Here is a 13999-nt window from a genome sequence, read left to right as displayed (position 1 = left end):
GGGAAGATGGGTCTTTCCTGTGTCTCTGCTCGGAGTTCAGTACTATTTCTAACTCATTCAGTGAGGAATACGGCGGCCGTCTCGGTATAGGCAGTGGGTAACACCAACATTCCGATTCACTCAAAGTTTGTCAGGCTGGAAGAAGAAAGAACTATAAGAAGGAATTGCCTGTAAAAGCGGGGAGCAGAAATCTGGCCATAATGACCCACACACACACATTTTAGGCACACTGACCCTGCTCTCCCTGCTCTTACTGATGTGGAGTATTCCGGTGCCTTTGAGTTCAAACCCGTTTTACCTATGGGCTCAGGTAAACGGGACCTGCATAGCCTTGGGAATTGGGTGGGAGTTGGGCTACCAGGGTCTTGCTTCCTATACTTCACCCTCGTCCAGCTCTGCTTGGCAGCTCTCCCTGAGCTCTTCCATGTCATGCACAAAGGGAAAAGTGAGGCCAGGACGTGCAAAGACAGACATCAAAGCCAGCTTCTCCAGTCCCTGCCGACCCACTGCTCAGCCCAGGGTAGGAAGATGGAAACCTTCAGCCATGTGGCCTAGTAAACTAAGGATTGTGGGGAATTAAACCCAGGATGGGCCGAATCAAAAACTTCTTTAAGGTCCACAAAAAAAGTGTTCACTCAGCCACACTCTAAAACAGTGCTGTCCACTAGAAATAAATGCATGTCACATATGTGATTTAAAATTTTCTATTCACTACATTGTTTTAAAAAGGAAACGTGAATTTAATTTTAGTAATAGATTTTGTTTGATTCAGTATATCAAAGATTATCATTTCAAACTATTGTCAATATAAAAAATTATTAACAAGATATTTTACATCATCTTTTTCATACTAATTCTTTAAAATCTGGCATGCATTTTACACATACAGCACAGCTCAGTTCATACTAGCCTCATCTCACGTGCTTAGTAGCCACATGTGGTGGGTGGCTGCCATATGGAATAGCATGATTCCAGAACATTAGCCAAAAAACTTCACATCCTTAAAAATACAACCCCCGCCCCCCGCCAAAAAAAACTACAAAACCCTTTACAGACATAAACATGTGATGACAAATACCAGCCAGGTCTGAGAATGCCTTTTCTCCTGCCTTCTAAGTAGCACTTAATGTCATCAAGTATTTTAAATTGTCCACCCAAATTTTTTGTTTTTATATAGTCAAGTATGTCACTCTTTTCGTTGGTGGCATCTGGTTTTGGTGACTTGTGAGGAAGGCTTACACTCCCCAAGATTGTAAAAATGTTCTCCTATATATTCTGCAAAATATTCTATTCTAGTGTTTTGTTTGTTTAGCTCTTTGCTTCATCTGGAATTTATTTTGCCCAGCACTGTTCCTAGCACAGCTTTCAAAATGTTAGCCCCTGGTGCTGCCATGGGGAGGGAGCAGCTCCCAGGAAAGGGCCTGTTGGGTGAGAAATGTGGACGCACAGCTGGAAAAGAGCCACACATGGCAGGGAGGGTGAGGCTGGGAACTCAGGCCTCGAGCCCTTTGGGCTTCTTGCCAACCCCATAGCCAACAGCAGGGACCCTGGGCACGTTTTCTAGTCCCTCTGAACCTCAGTTTAGCCTCTATAGAAGGAGGACATTGAGGCCTCATCGCACAGTAGCAGGGATTACGCAGCCTCTCCGCGGCTCGGTTTCCTCCTTTCTAAAGGGAATAAGAATGTCCCTTCTTGTAGGGTTGCAGTGAGGATAAAATTAGCTAACACTCAGCAGCTTGCAACAACAGCTTCTAACATCTCTCAAGGTTCAGGAAGTTGACCAGACTCAGCTAAGCTGTTCTCACTTTAAGTCTCATGTCCAGTCAGATACCAGTTAGAGCTGAAGCTATCTGAAGGCTTGGCTGAACCAGGCATCAGAAATGGCTCACTCACTGGTTGACACTGGATGAGACTACTGGCAGGGTAGAAGCTGCTTTAGACAGCTGGTCAGGGAGGGCTCCTCTAAGGAGGTGACATTTTAGCCTGAATGGCAAGGAGACAGCCATGCAAATGCCCAGGGAAAGCCTGTCTCCAGCTGAGGGAACAGCAATTCCAAAGTATGATTCCAGAAGGACCTCTACTGTGAGATCTAAGCCCCATGGGCAGGAGAACCTAGCTGGCCAGTGAGCGAGGCAGCTGATGGTCTCTGTCCTGGGAGTTAGTTCTGCCAAAGAAGAAGAAAACACATTAAAGAAGTGGGTGTGCAGGAAGCGTGTGTAGCACAAGGCTTGGGAAAATGACATTAAGGCCAGGATCCTCCTTCATCTGGAAAACTGCCTTCCTTGTTTAGTCAGGGCCTTCTAACCCAATTAGGATATTTCCCCATTCTTCAAGTTTTATTATTGCCACCAGCGACAAGGCAGTGACAGCTTACCACAGCAGAAATAGAATGCAAGATAACCAGCCACCTTCTACGACGTGAGCCCAGCAGGCGCCCAAAACAACCTTGCTCTGTTCCCTTCTCTTTGACAAGAACAGCTGCACTAATGTGAGTTACCCATCAGATTAAAAATAATTTGCTAAATATCTCACTGGAATTATTTCTAAGTGGCTTCAGTCACTGTAATAAGATGCAGGGCTGATTTAACAGTGAGATGCATCCCGACAGCAAAAGCTGAGACATGAAGCAAAATTCCAGATAAATTAGACGTATTCATAGTTCAATCAGGTGGTATTGTAGCTGCGATTAGGTAGCTATTTGAGTCTACCAATTCAAGGGCTAACCTCATCTGAAAATAACCTCCCAGACACACCCAGAAAAAATGTTTAATAAATATCTGGGCGCTTCATGACCCAGACAAGTTGACACATTCAGTCAATCATCACACCTGGTCCATACATTTACTTGCTTAATGAAACTCTTCAGGTAGGTCTTATTATCACCCTATTGTCTAGATGAAGTATTCAAGGCCAAAGCTTCTAAACTCATTGAGAGCCACACAGCTAACACACAGCGCATTCCACTTCCAAAGCCAGGTCGCTCTGACTTCACAGCTGAGCTGATTCATGTTTCCCTGACACCTGGTTGCAGCACAATTCATAAATACTGTGCAGGTGTGGGTACTGGGTAGCGGAGGCTCCTGGTTAGGAGAAAACTTCTGCTTGTGCCTGGAGCTCTGTCGTCACAGAAAAAACACGCTTACCTGGGAAGAGGGCTCCGGTCTAGAACTCTGTTAAGCTTCTCCCAGCTCTTTGGACTTTGGGATCTTCCGGATGCCACCCTTATCCTGGGGAGCAATTCATGTGCATTATAAAGTAATGGCCTCAGGGGAAATAAATGAGAACTAAACAGCCCCTTTAACAGCCCTACCTTCTCCTACTCTGTGGCTTTGGTGCAAGAGGACCATCACCTCAGAGGTCCCTCTCCTCCTGAGAAGGAATCAGGCATTTTCAGAAACATTTCTCCCAAAATGCAGAAAGAAAGCCTCAGAAGGTAAGTGCGGAGGTGAACTATCCAGCTGTTTTATGACCTGTCCCTGGCTATGGCCATGCAGGAGGGCTGGGGACTGAGGCAGGCAATGTTGCCGTGGGCCCCAGCCAGCCTGGGCCAGTCCTGCAGGGAAGGCACCTTGGCTGGCAGCCCCTCCCCAGGAGACTTTCCTGGCACCTTCTCCCAGTGCTCAGGAGGCCAGCGCCTGACAGGTGGATGAAGGCAAGGTAAGTCACAGCTTCCTGGAAAACCAGCATCTAGACGAACTCCCAGAGGGCAGAGGGCAGGTTCAGCCAGCTTCTCCGGGAGCCTTGTCCAGGATGGGCTGTTCCGGGCACACAAACTACCACTGGAAGAGAGGTGGGGACCTTCAGGCTCACCCTGGGTGTGGGACCCCATTTCGTGCTGTACTTCCTCTCAGTTCAGCTCAGTTCTATGCTCCCTGGGAGCCAGGACTGGTCTCAGAAGTTCGAGGTTCAGGAACTCTTTGCTAACTGAATGTGTGAACTGTGATGAGCACAGAAAATCACCTGAGATCTCGCTAACATGCAGGGTCTGCTCCAGCAGGTCTGGGACGGGGCCAAGCCTCTGCATCCCTAACAAGTCCCTGGGGATGCTGATGATCCCGGCTCCCAGCCCCCACTTTGAGTTGGAGGAGGGTCTGGCTCAGTGCACTGCAGACCCAGGGTGTGCTCTGGTTTGAAGAGGAGACATTCCTGCAGGGACTGGCAGATACATAAGGGGAGCAGCGTCAAATCATGAAAATATGAGAGCCTGGGGATCAGGCAAATGGTCACTTCCCCTGCCCGCACCTCAGTTTCCTCAGCTATAAAATGAAAATAACTACTTCATGGAAGTTCTGAGGAATCAAATGTCCTAAAATTCATAAAGTCTGAGTTACTGCTTTTAACCAATCAGAACACCAGATGTCAGCGCATTTGCTTACAGAAACACATTCGGCCAAGATGGGCAATGGTTTTCGGTACCAGCAGACATCAGGTAATGATGGACAGTGATCCTGAGATACAGGAAATAACAAGGTAAGATCTATGCTTGCCCCAGCTTGCTGCCTTCCGAAAGTTCCCATATGTGGTGCAAAGGGAAACCCAAGAGATGCTCAGCGGACTCTGAGCTGAAGAGACAGAGCTGAGAGGTAGGGGAGACCCATGCTACTAGCAGTTGGTGGGCAGAGCGCTGGAGAGGAGAGAGCTGTACGGAGAGAACTCCAGAGACCTGCAGATGGTTAGCCTTTGAATGTTTAGCAGAAACTGATCAACACATGCATGTGGGGAAAGTACCCATAGTCATGAAAAAACCTCCCAAAGGAGGGCCAAGAATAGTGCCCATTCCCATCAGCCAGACTGGAAAACCTCATGTACATTGGGTATTGAGGAAGGCCTTGCCTCAGGAGTGGAGAATAATTAACCCCAGAAAGCACTGCTCTGGTCCTGCCTACCGAATCTTAACAGTGAGAGTCAAAGGAATCAAGCTGTAATTTAACTGCACTTCAGAAAAAATTCCAAGAACTCAAAAATATCCAGCACCCAAACAGGTAAAAAAAAAAATCACAATATCTGACATCCAATCAAAGAATCCATTCATTGAAGCAGAAAAACATGACAATAGTGAGGGAAAAAGTCAACTAACTGGAATCGGCCCAGAACTGACAACAGATGTTAGAATTAGCACACAAGGACATGAAACAATTATTATCATTGTATTCCATATGTTGAAAAGTTACATAGAAACCTGGAAGGTATTTTTAAAAGACTGAAATCAAAATTCAAGGCATGAAATTATAGTGTCTCAGATGAAAAGCAATACTGGATGGGATTAGCAGAAGATCAGACACTGCAAAAGAAAAGATTAGTGAAATTCAAGATAAAATGAATCAGAGAGGAGAAAAAAGGATTTTTAATAAATTAAGAGCCCTGGGACAACTTCCAGCACCCTAATAATATGTGTAATTGGAGTCCCAGAAGGAAATAGGGGTGTGAACAGAAAATATTTGTTTCTGATTCAGTATGTCTAGGGCAGGGAAAAGAACTTGGATTGTTAACTGGTCCCCAGGTAATATTAATAATTTTCGTCCAAAGACTTTAAAGAGCTACTGTTCTAAGGCAGGAGGTGGCAAACTATATAGCCTGTGGGCCAAATCTACTTGTTTTTGTGAAGTTTTATTGAAACACGGTCACATTTATTTACATATTCTCTATGGCTGCTTTTGTGCTTTTTGAGCTGAATAGTTACAACAGAGACCCTATGGCCTATAAAGCCTAAAATATTTACTACCTGGTCCTATACAAAAAAGGTTTGCTGACTCCTATTTTATACCAGCAGCAGCAGATGGCCACTGCCACTCACAGTGCGGAACCTGACCAAAGGGGGCCCAGCCCAGGGAAGGAGGGCCCAGAGCCTCAGCAGCTGCTGAGGGTCATATTCCCAGGTGACATCCAAGTGATTCTAACAGGTAGTAGACTTCTGTGGAAATGAAGACAAGTCACTGGGCCTCATCTTCACTGGAACCTACCAGAACCCGTCTGCTGCCTCCTTGCAGCCAAACCGTCTTCCCAAAGAGATGGGGAAATGTATGGCCCCTTTGCCAGTAACGCCAGTAGCTATTACCATTGAGAAAAAAGCAAGAGCACAGATGGAATGAGGCTGGGACAGGAAACAATCTTCTTTACTGGGGGTGACCAGAGACAAGGAGTCCAGGAACACAGGAGCCCCTATCCACCTGTGCATTCATCCTACCATCTTTCTCATCCATCCTTCTAGTCATCTAACCACTTTATTGTTCCAATCATTCATCCATTTCCATTTATCTTTCCACCCACCATCCAACTATAATCTATCTACAATCCACCCCATTACACCTGCATCCATCTCTCCATCCAATAAGCCATTCAACCATACATTCATCTATTCATTCAAAGAATATCTATTGAGCAGCTAGTATATCACAGGCACTGTGCTAGTTGCTGGGAATACAGCTGGGGCCATGAGAAATATGATCCCCACCATCATGAGGTTTACAGCTTTGTAGAGGAGACAGCCATCAAGTGATTACATACACATACAAACCAGAATCACATTTGTGTCAGGTGCTATGAAGTACAGGTAAAACCAGTAAAACCAGTCCCATCAAGGAGGCTAAGGAAAGCTTCCTTGAGGAAATGGTGTTGGAGCTGGAGCCTGAAAGGAGAGGAGCTGGCCAGGCTAAGAAGGGGAATAGCACCTCAAGAATCAGAGAGATGCCTAGCCAGGAAGGAGGTGCACAGAGTGAACAAGGCAGAGGAGCAAGAGAGAAGACTAGAGAGGAGGAGGGACCAGGCCTGAGAGGACTGGGGAGCCATTAAAGAACTGAAGCATGGATCACATGATTGGACTGACATTCAGTGTACTGGTCAAGTAGACCGTGTTGACGCAAGCCAGAGTGGAAACGAGTGGACAAGCTCAGAAGCTGCCTCCAGGTGAGAAATGATAATGGGATGGCTCAAACTTGGGAGGGAGGGGAAGATGGAGAAAAGTGGACAAATTCTAAAGCAGGCTTAGCCTAGGCTCCAGGTCAACTCTGAGGGGGCCCAGAAGAGGGGACCTGTGAGTGGGGTTGGAAGTCCTGTCCAGAAGGAAAGGGGCCTTGCCCATAAGCCAAAAGTCCACTCCTCTGACTCACCACCTTCCAGGCCCTTCCCTTGAAATCAGCTGTTCTACCTTGTGCCGCTAGCAACGGTTCAGTTCCTGGGTTGGCCCAACTGGGGGAACAACCACTCAGCCTGCCCAGGATCAAGGGGCTTCCCAGGATATAGGACTTTCAGTGCTGGTCAACCCGCACCCAGTGTCCATGTTTCTTCACTGGGGTAGGTCAACAGCCTCGGCATGTAGCTTGGAACGTGGAGACCAAGTGTCCAGAGTGGGCTGAGTGCACATCCCCGGGTTCTGGGCCGGCTGGAGCACCCACACTGAGCATCTACAAACCTCACCTGCACCTGGACGCTGTTTTTCGCTTACTGAGTGCTTGTGTGACTACTGTCTCTCTGGGCCCCTCAGACCTCAGGGAGGACCAGCCATGAGTACAGATGAGGAAACTGAGGCCTTGGCTGGAGGGAAGGACTGGCTGATACATGGTTTGCCTGGGTGTCCCCACTTGGGGAGCAGCTGAGTGGAAGTCAAAGCCACACCTCCTGCCTCCAGCCATGGATGGAACCAAGGGTGGCCTTAGCCGAGGGCTTTCAAAAGTAGACCAGGCCCTGAGCCTGGCCGTAAGTAAGCTCCCAGCCTTGAGCAGCAAGAATGCTGCCCACAAACCAAAGTGCCACAGGACACCTGAGCTCAGTGTGGGAACAAGAGGAGAAACATGGGGCCATGACATCTCAGAAGGAAAGGGTGCAGGTGGAGGAGCCATTGAAGATGGACCCAGAGGACTGGTAAACCCCTGCATGCCTTCATCTGCGACTCAGGGGGCACGGGTGCAATCACTGCGTCTCCATCCCTGAGCAGCTTGGTAGCAGTACCGACTCTCAGCCCCACCTCAGACCTGCCAAATCACTCTCTCCCAAGAATGGTGGTCCAGAGCTCCCCGATTTTAAAAGGTCAGTGAACGGTTCAGATGATGACCCAGGTCTAAAAACAAAACATTCACCAGTGAATTTCTGTGACCTCTCCGAGCCACGCAAATACCTTGAAATATATCACAGGACTTCCTCCAGCAAGTTCTTAGGGGGCAGCCACCTATGAGATGAGTCATGTTAATACACCCATTCCACAGATTAGGAAAGTGGTCCGCACTGACAGCAACAAGGTCATGGATCATTTCACTTGGTCTTAATTCTATCCAGAACCCAAACTGTCTCAAGCCTGTGCTTCTAGATGACACGAATCAACAGGTTGGCAAACTCTTTCCGTGAAGTCCCAAATGGTAAGTATTTTAGGTGCTACAGTCTACTCGGCCTCTGCTGCAGCTCCTACTCTGCCATGACAGCACAAAAGCAGCCTCAGACATTAGGTAAACAGGTAAGTATGGCTGTGTTCCAATAAAACTTTATTTATAATAAGCTTGAACTCCATATGTTTAATGTCATAGAGTATTTTTCTTCTTTGATTTTTTTCCCAACCATTTAAAAATATTAAAAAACATGCTTAGCTCACAGGCTGTACAGAAACAGGCATCGGGGCAGACTGGCCCACAGGCCATAGTTTGCGGGCCCCTGCACTAATCCATCCACTCATCCGGCAAGCAGCTCTCCATAGCAACGAGCTGGGTGTCTGGCCCTGTGGGCAGTTTTGGTCTCGTACCCATCCCTTCACTCCCCTGGGCTCGTCCTTGCTTGTCCTTGGACCTGCCCGGCCTGACCTCTTTGATACCCAGATTTGCGCCTACCCTTTTCCCAGAGCACAGAGTCAGCCCTATTCATTCCACCACCCTGCCTTAATGAGGCAAGGCCAGCAGCCCACTGACCATTGCACTTCCCAAAAACCAGATATGTAGGTGACATACCACTTGGAAATTCTTTTTTCCAAGGTAGGGACACATATTTATTTTCAATGAAAATCATATCCTTCTAGTTTGCAACCCACAGTCTAAGGTGGAGAAACACACCCAGCCCTGGGTAGCAAACCTGTTGTCCGAATAGAATGGAGTAGAAATCACCTTGGTTCATGCTTCTCACAAGCAGCTCCTCCTTCATTTTATCCTAAAGTTCTCATGAGAATTTATGTAAATGGATGAGTATAGCCTTTTCAGATAAAGCTCTTTTTCAGTGGGTTATTTTAGCTATCAGCCAATTCTGTAATCTCTATCCCCTGGGGTCAAGTTCAAAGAGAATTCCATTGTGAGTAAGTAAACATATGCAAGTAGTAGATTTATATGCTACTGTGCTATTCTTTGTCATGTTGGCTGTGGGGGCAGGGAATTATAACAGCTCCTGTGTGCTCGGTTTGTCTTCTAAGAAACTAATTCACCAGTCCCCACTGCGGCTGAAAGCCTTCCTGGGACATTTGAAATTCAAAGTGAAATGCATTCAAGGCTCTACCAGTTGAAGAGGGTGGGAGGAAGATCAGGAGAAGGAGATGATTACAAAAAAGGACCAGTGAAGAACCAGCTGGCTAATCTCGGCTATTTGCAAATGCATGTGGTTAGTGGAGGGGCAGGAGCTCAGGTATCTCAGTCCATCATGATGGAGAAATTGAACTGCAAGTGGTACCTGGAGCACTGGGCTGGAACTGCCCCACGCAGGGAGTTAATGGAAACAAGAGAGAACTTTTCTCTTTTAACAAAGTACTTGAGCAATTATCTAAGCACACCCACTGCGCAGGGGCCCACGCAGGCTGCTGGCTTATTGAGGCAGTTACAGGCAAAATTAATTCCCTGACAGCCTTGGTGAGCCAGTTGCTTGCTCTGGTCCTGAGTTGCCATCAGCAACAAATGATGTTTGGGACCCAAACCCCTCCCCAGCCACTCCTTCTGCACCCCAGGGTGCAGAGGTCCTTGAGGGAAACAGTTGGTCAACAGATCGAAGTCACAGCCCTATTCCTATATATGATCCTATTTAATCTCTCCAATCACCCTGCCAGGAGGTTTTATCATCACCCCACCTTACACCCTAGAATCCCATTTCATAGTAGAAAAAATAGAGGCTAAGGAGGTTACCAAGGCAGAGTGAGGGCTGGAAATCAAGTCAGCTAACTCCGAATCTGTGCTCCTGTCATTCTGCCATGGTGATAGGACGCTCAGTATCCTGAGATACTCTGAAGGCTCAGCCCTCACATCAAACTCAAGCAATCTCTCCAGTCAAGTCAAGATTTACTGAGGCTGGAGAAGTGGGTGGCACTGCCCTCGAAAAAGAAAAAAGGGGAAATGGGTGGGGAGCAAGCAACTGGTGTCCCACTCAGATCTAAGTGAGAACAGGTCTGCACGGGCATGTCTGGGAAACCCACGTGGGACTTCTGCTAGACGTATATTTGCTTGATGGCCAAGTTGTATCTTGAGTGAACCCATTCATTCCATGGGGACAGGAGTCCAGGTGGAAGCTACTGGCCCAGTCAGCAGATACATCGAAGGGGAGAAACTCTCATTTTGGTGTGGAATTTGTTTGCACTTGTGGGTCCACCAGGCAGACCACAGATCCATGATTTTACAGAGCTGGTAGGAGAAAGGTAGTTTAGTGTGTATTCATTTAGAGTCAGGTTCTGAGGCCAGGCAGCCTCCCCTTAATACCCATGTGACCCGTGTAAGTTATATGACTTCCCTGCGTGTATTGGGGGATAAAGAAAATGAATGTTCATTGTGATTTTCTAATTCTATCATTCTCAAATCCTTGGTATGTGGAAAAGGAGACATATATGTAAGATAAGAAATCTCATAAAAATCCTGTAATTGAATTTGAATAGGAAGTTATCAGTATTAAAAAGTATTTTATCTTTGACACACAAAAAATAACTGGTGCCAAGGTCTGTACACTGAAAGGGTCTAGCAGCAATCACCAACCCAAGAGAAATAGGCATCCTGCACACACAGATAGTGCTTTTGAATACTATTTCCTACTGTAAGGAACCAGGGCTATTCACAGAAATTACTGGTCCTGGGACTGGCACAGGAAATATATAAGATGAGACTAGCCAGGACCTTATCAAAGACTCTTAGGGTCATGACAAAGGACTCAGGGGCCAGTGAGGAAGTTCCCACTGGCCAAAGTTGGAAAAATCTGAGCATCAGTAAAGGCAGTAATTGCTGTGGATCAAAACACACTGAATACACTTAAATCCATGAGGTCCATCATGTTACTAAAACAAATGAACTGGTTAGCATTGGAGGATGGTAGAGAACTGTTCACTGTTTGGAAAGCTGACTAAGTCAAAGCAAAGGAATCAAGCATTTAATCTGTCTTTCCAAAAAGGACTGTGCCATGAGAACATCAAAGGGTTGATAGAGGGAAATTTCTCCTACAGAAGTATCCCAGCTAATAAAAAGAACAATGATAGAATTAGAATATCACCATTTTTCAATCTTTAATAAATTAATGGACCTAAGCATCAATCCTCAAAGGTTTCTAAGATCACAAAGAGAAAGAGAAAGAACCAGACATTGGGTGCCTTCTGACAGAAGAGCACAACATCAGCAGTGAGGTAGCACAGACCAAAAAAAATGAACTTGAATCTGATCAAGCTTCTAGATTCAATTACCGATGTATAGGAAATACAGCAGGGGAGCATGTTAAAGGACACTAAGGGGAGGCAGTTAGCAAAGCCCAGACTGGGGAAGCCCCGAGGGCAAACAGCCTGGTTTCGTACACAATTAAATTTCAAGAAGGAAAAAGGAGATGAAGGGGAAAACTATGAAAGAAACTTAAGGGACAAATCAGCTGACACAATGTATGGACTTTTTGTGGATCCAGATTCAAACAAACAAACTGTTTAGAAAGGATGACATCTATGAGACAAATGGAAATCTGCACACTGACTTGATATTTGATGATATTAAGAATTCATTATTAATTTCTTTTGGTGGTGATAATTCTATTATGGATATATTTCTCACAAATAGAGCCTTTATCTGATGCATCCTTATCTATGGTGCATACTAAAATATTTACAAGGTTACAGTTGAACTCTGAGTTGAGTTGGCCACCAGAAGAACTCAGGGCCTGGACTTCAGTGGGGGGTAACAGTGCTTGCCCAACACTGGGGTTCCCAGGAGATGCCTGGCTGCCTAGCAGAACCTTGGGCAGCCCATGGTGCCACCTGGTGGAAAATGACTTGATCTTTAGCATGTTTGTCACGTCAAGGGAACTTCCTAAATTGCTTGGATGGTGTCAAAGGGGACTATGGATCCTGTATGACCAGCGGGGATAGAACCAGGTTACCTGGGATTGTTACGTGTAACATGACTCTCCTATATGGACAGGTTGGTAAGGTCTACAGAAAGTCAGGTAACTTACTGCTTACAAAAAGGTAACAATTTCGTGCACAAACCTGGAAGGACTTTGTCTAGATGTTCATGTTTCTTGGCAGTTTCCCACAAGAAGAAGGAACCCAATGGCTTCCTCTGTTCAAGGTCATTTAAACTCTAGCATCTTAAACGCTAGCAGGTTTTTTCCAAACCAGCAGTGCTCAAACTTTGGAAGGCATCAGATTCACTTGTTAAAAAATACAGTTTCTGGGACATGCACCACCCCAGACTGTTATGGCTGGGTCTAAGGGAACCAGGGATCTTAAACTTTTAGACCTCCAGGAAAGGCTGTTCTTCTGGTTCAAAGAATTTTTTTTAAAAAAGAGACTTCTGCCTCCCCTTCTCATTGGTTCCAACTCAGGACATTCAAGACCACCACGCCTCTATCCTGTAAAGCAGGTACTCACTCTGTGTCTTGATGGTGCTGGAGATTCATGGAGTGGGACCAGATGACAGGCCATGGGCAGGGCCAGTTGATGTTCATGACCCTTTACCACTGCCCTGCCAGCTGATGTGGGGGCTTCTAACCTACCCAGCTGCTCTAACTTCCTGTGGACCCAAGAAGGACGGTCCCCCCCCAAGCAAGAAATGAGACTTGAGAAGGCTGATCACTGAGGAAGGAGCAGGCTCTGCTGTGCGCCCCAGACCATGTGTGAGAAAAACCCACTCTAGAGAAGACATTAGCCCTGCCCCAGCAGGGCTCAGTCTGACAGTTCCATTCCACATCCGCTGCGACGCCCACCCTCCACTCAGCCCTCACCCAGCCCTGCCCTGAACAACCAAGCCTTCCCATTTCCCTGAATCATCCCCATATTTCGCCTCCACAGTCAGCACCACTGAAGCCCACCCCTGAAGTCTTCCAGTGGCCAGCACCACTCGGGGTTCAATGGCAGAGTTGTAAATAAATATTTCAGTATGCATCTGAGATAAGGGTGCAATAGAGAAGGACTCTATTTGTAAAAAACATATCCATAATAGAATTATCATCCATAAAAATAATTAATAATGGTTTATTTATTTCCCAGCCTCTATCTTTCCTCATTTTCTTCCTTCTGTCTCACTGCCTTCCTAAAAAGTGGTAGGACCATGCTACAGCCCTGTGGAACATCCTCCCTGGGATCCTCTTTGCAGCCAGACTAAAATCTAAACCCCCTGGGCAGACACCAAAGGCCCCCCACCACCTACCCCAGCTGGCCTCGTCACCTTCCTCTCCCAGTCAACTGTCCACACCCCTCTGCTCCAGCCCCCGGAAGTTATCCACGCTTCCCTGCCCACAACACACGTCCCCTACCCTGCTGCACCTTGGCTGCTGCTGGCTCCTTACCCAGGAACGCCCTCCCGCTGCCAAGGCCTCCTCGCCCTTTACCAAACACTTTCTCTGGTGAACCGATCACAATGAACTGCTCTCTCCACCCCTAGCAGGGTTAATTTCAAACTCTAGAATAACGTTTATTTCATTTTATCATGAACTCTGGCTGTTGTGTGCATGTGGTCTCACTCATCCTTCCTGCTAGATGGAAGCTTGTTTCAAAAAAAAAAAATGGCAGCTCTCACTCACCTCTGTGTCTTCTGTAACACCTGGTTCAGGATGTGTTACATGGTAGGTACTTAATCGGAATCTG

Source organism: Manis javanica, chromosome 7 (genome assembly GCF_040802235.1).
Source record: "Manis javanica isolate MJ-LG chromosome 7, MJ_LKY, whole genome shotgun sequence".
Classification (NCBI taxonomy): Eukaryota; Metazoa; Chordata; class Mammalia; order Pholidota; family Manidae; genus Manis; species Manis javanica.
This window is presented reverse-complemented; position numbering follows the sequence as displayed.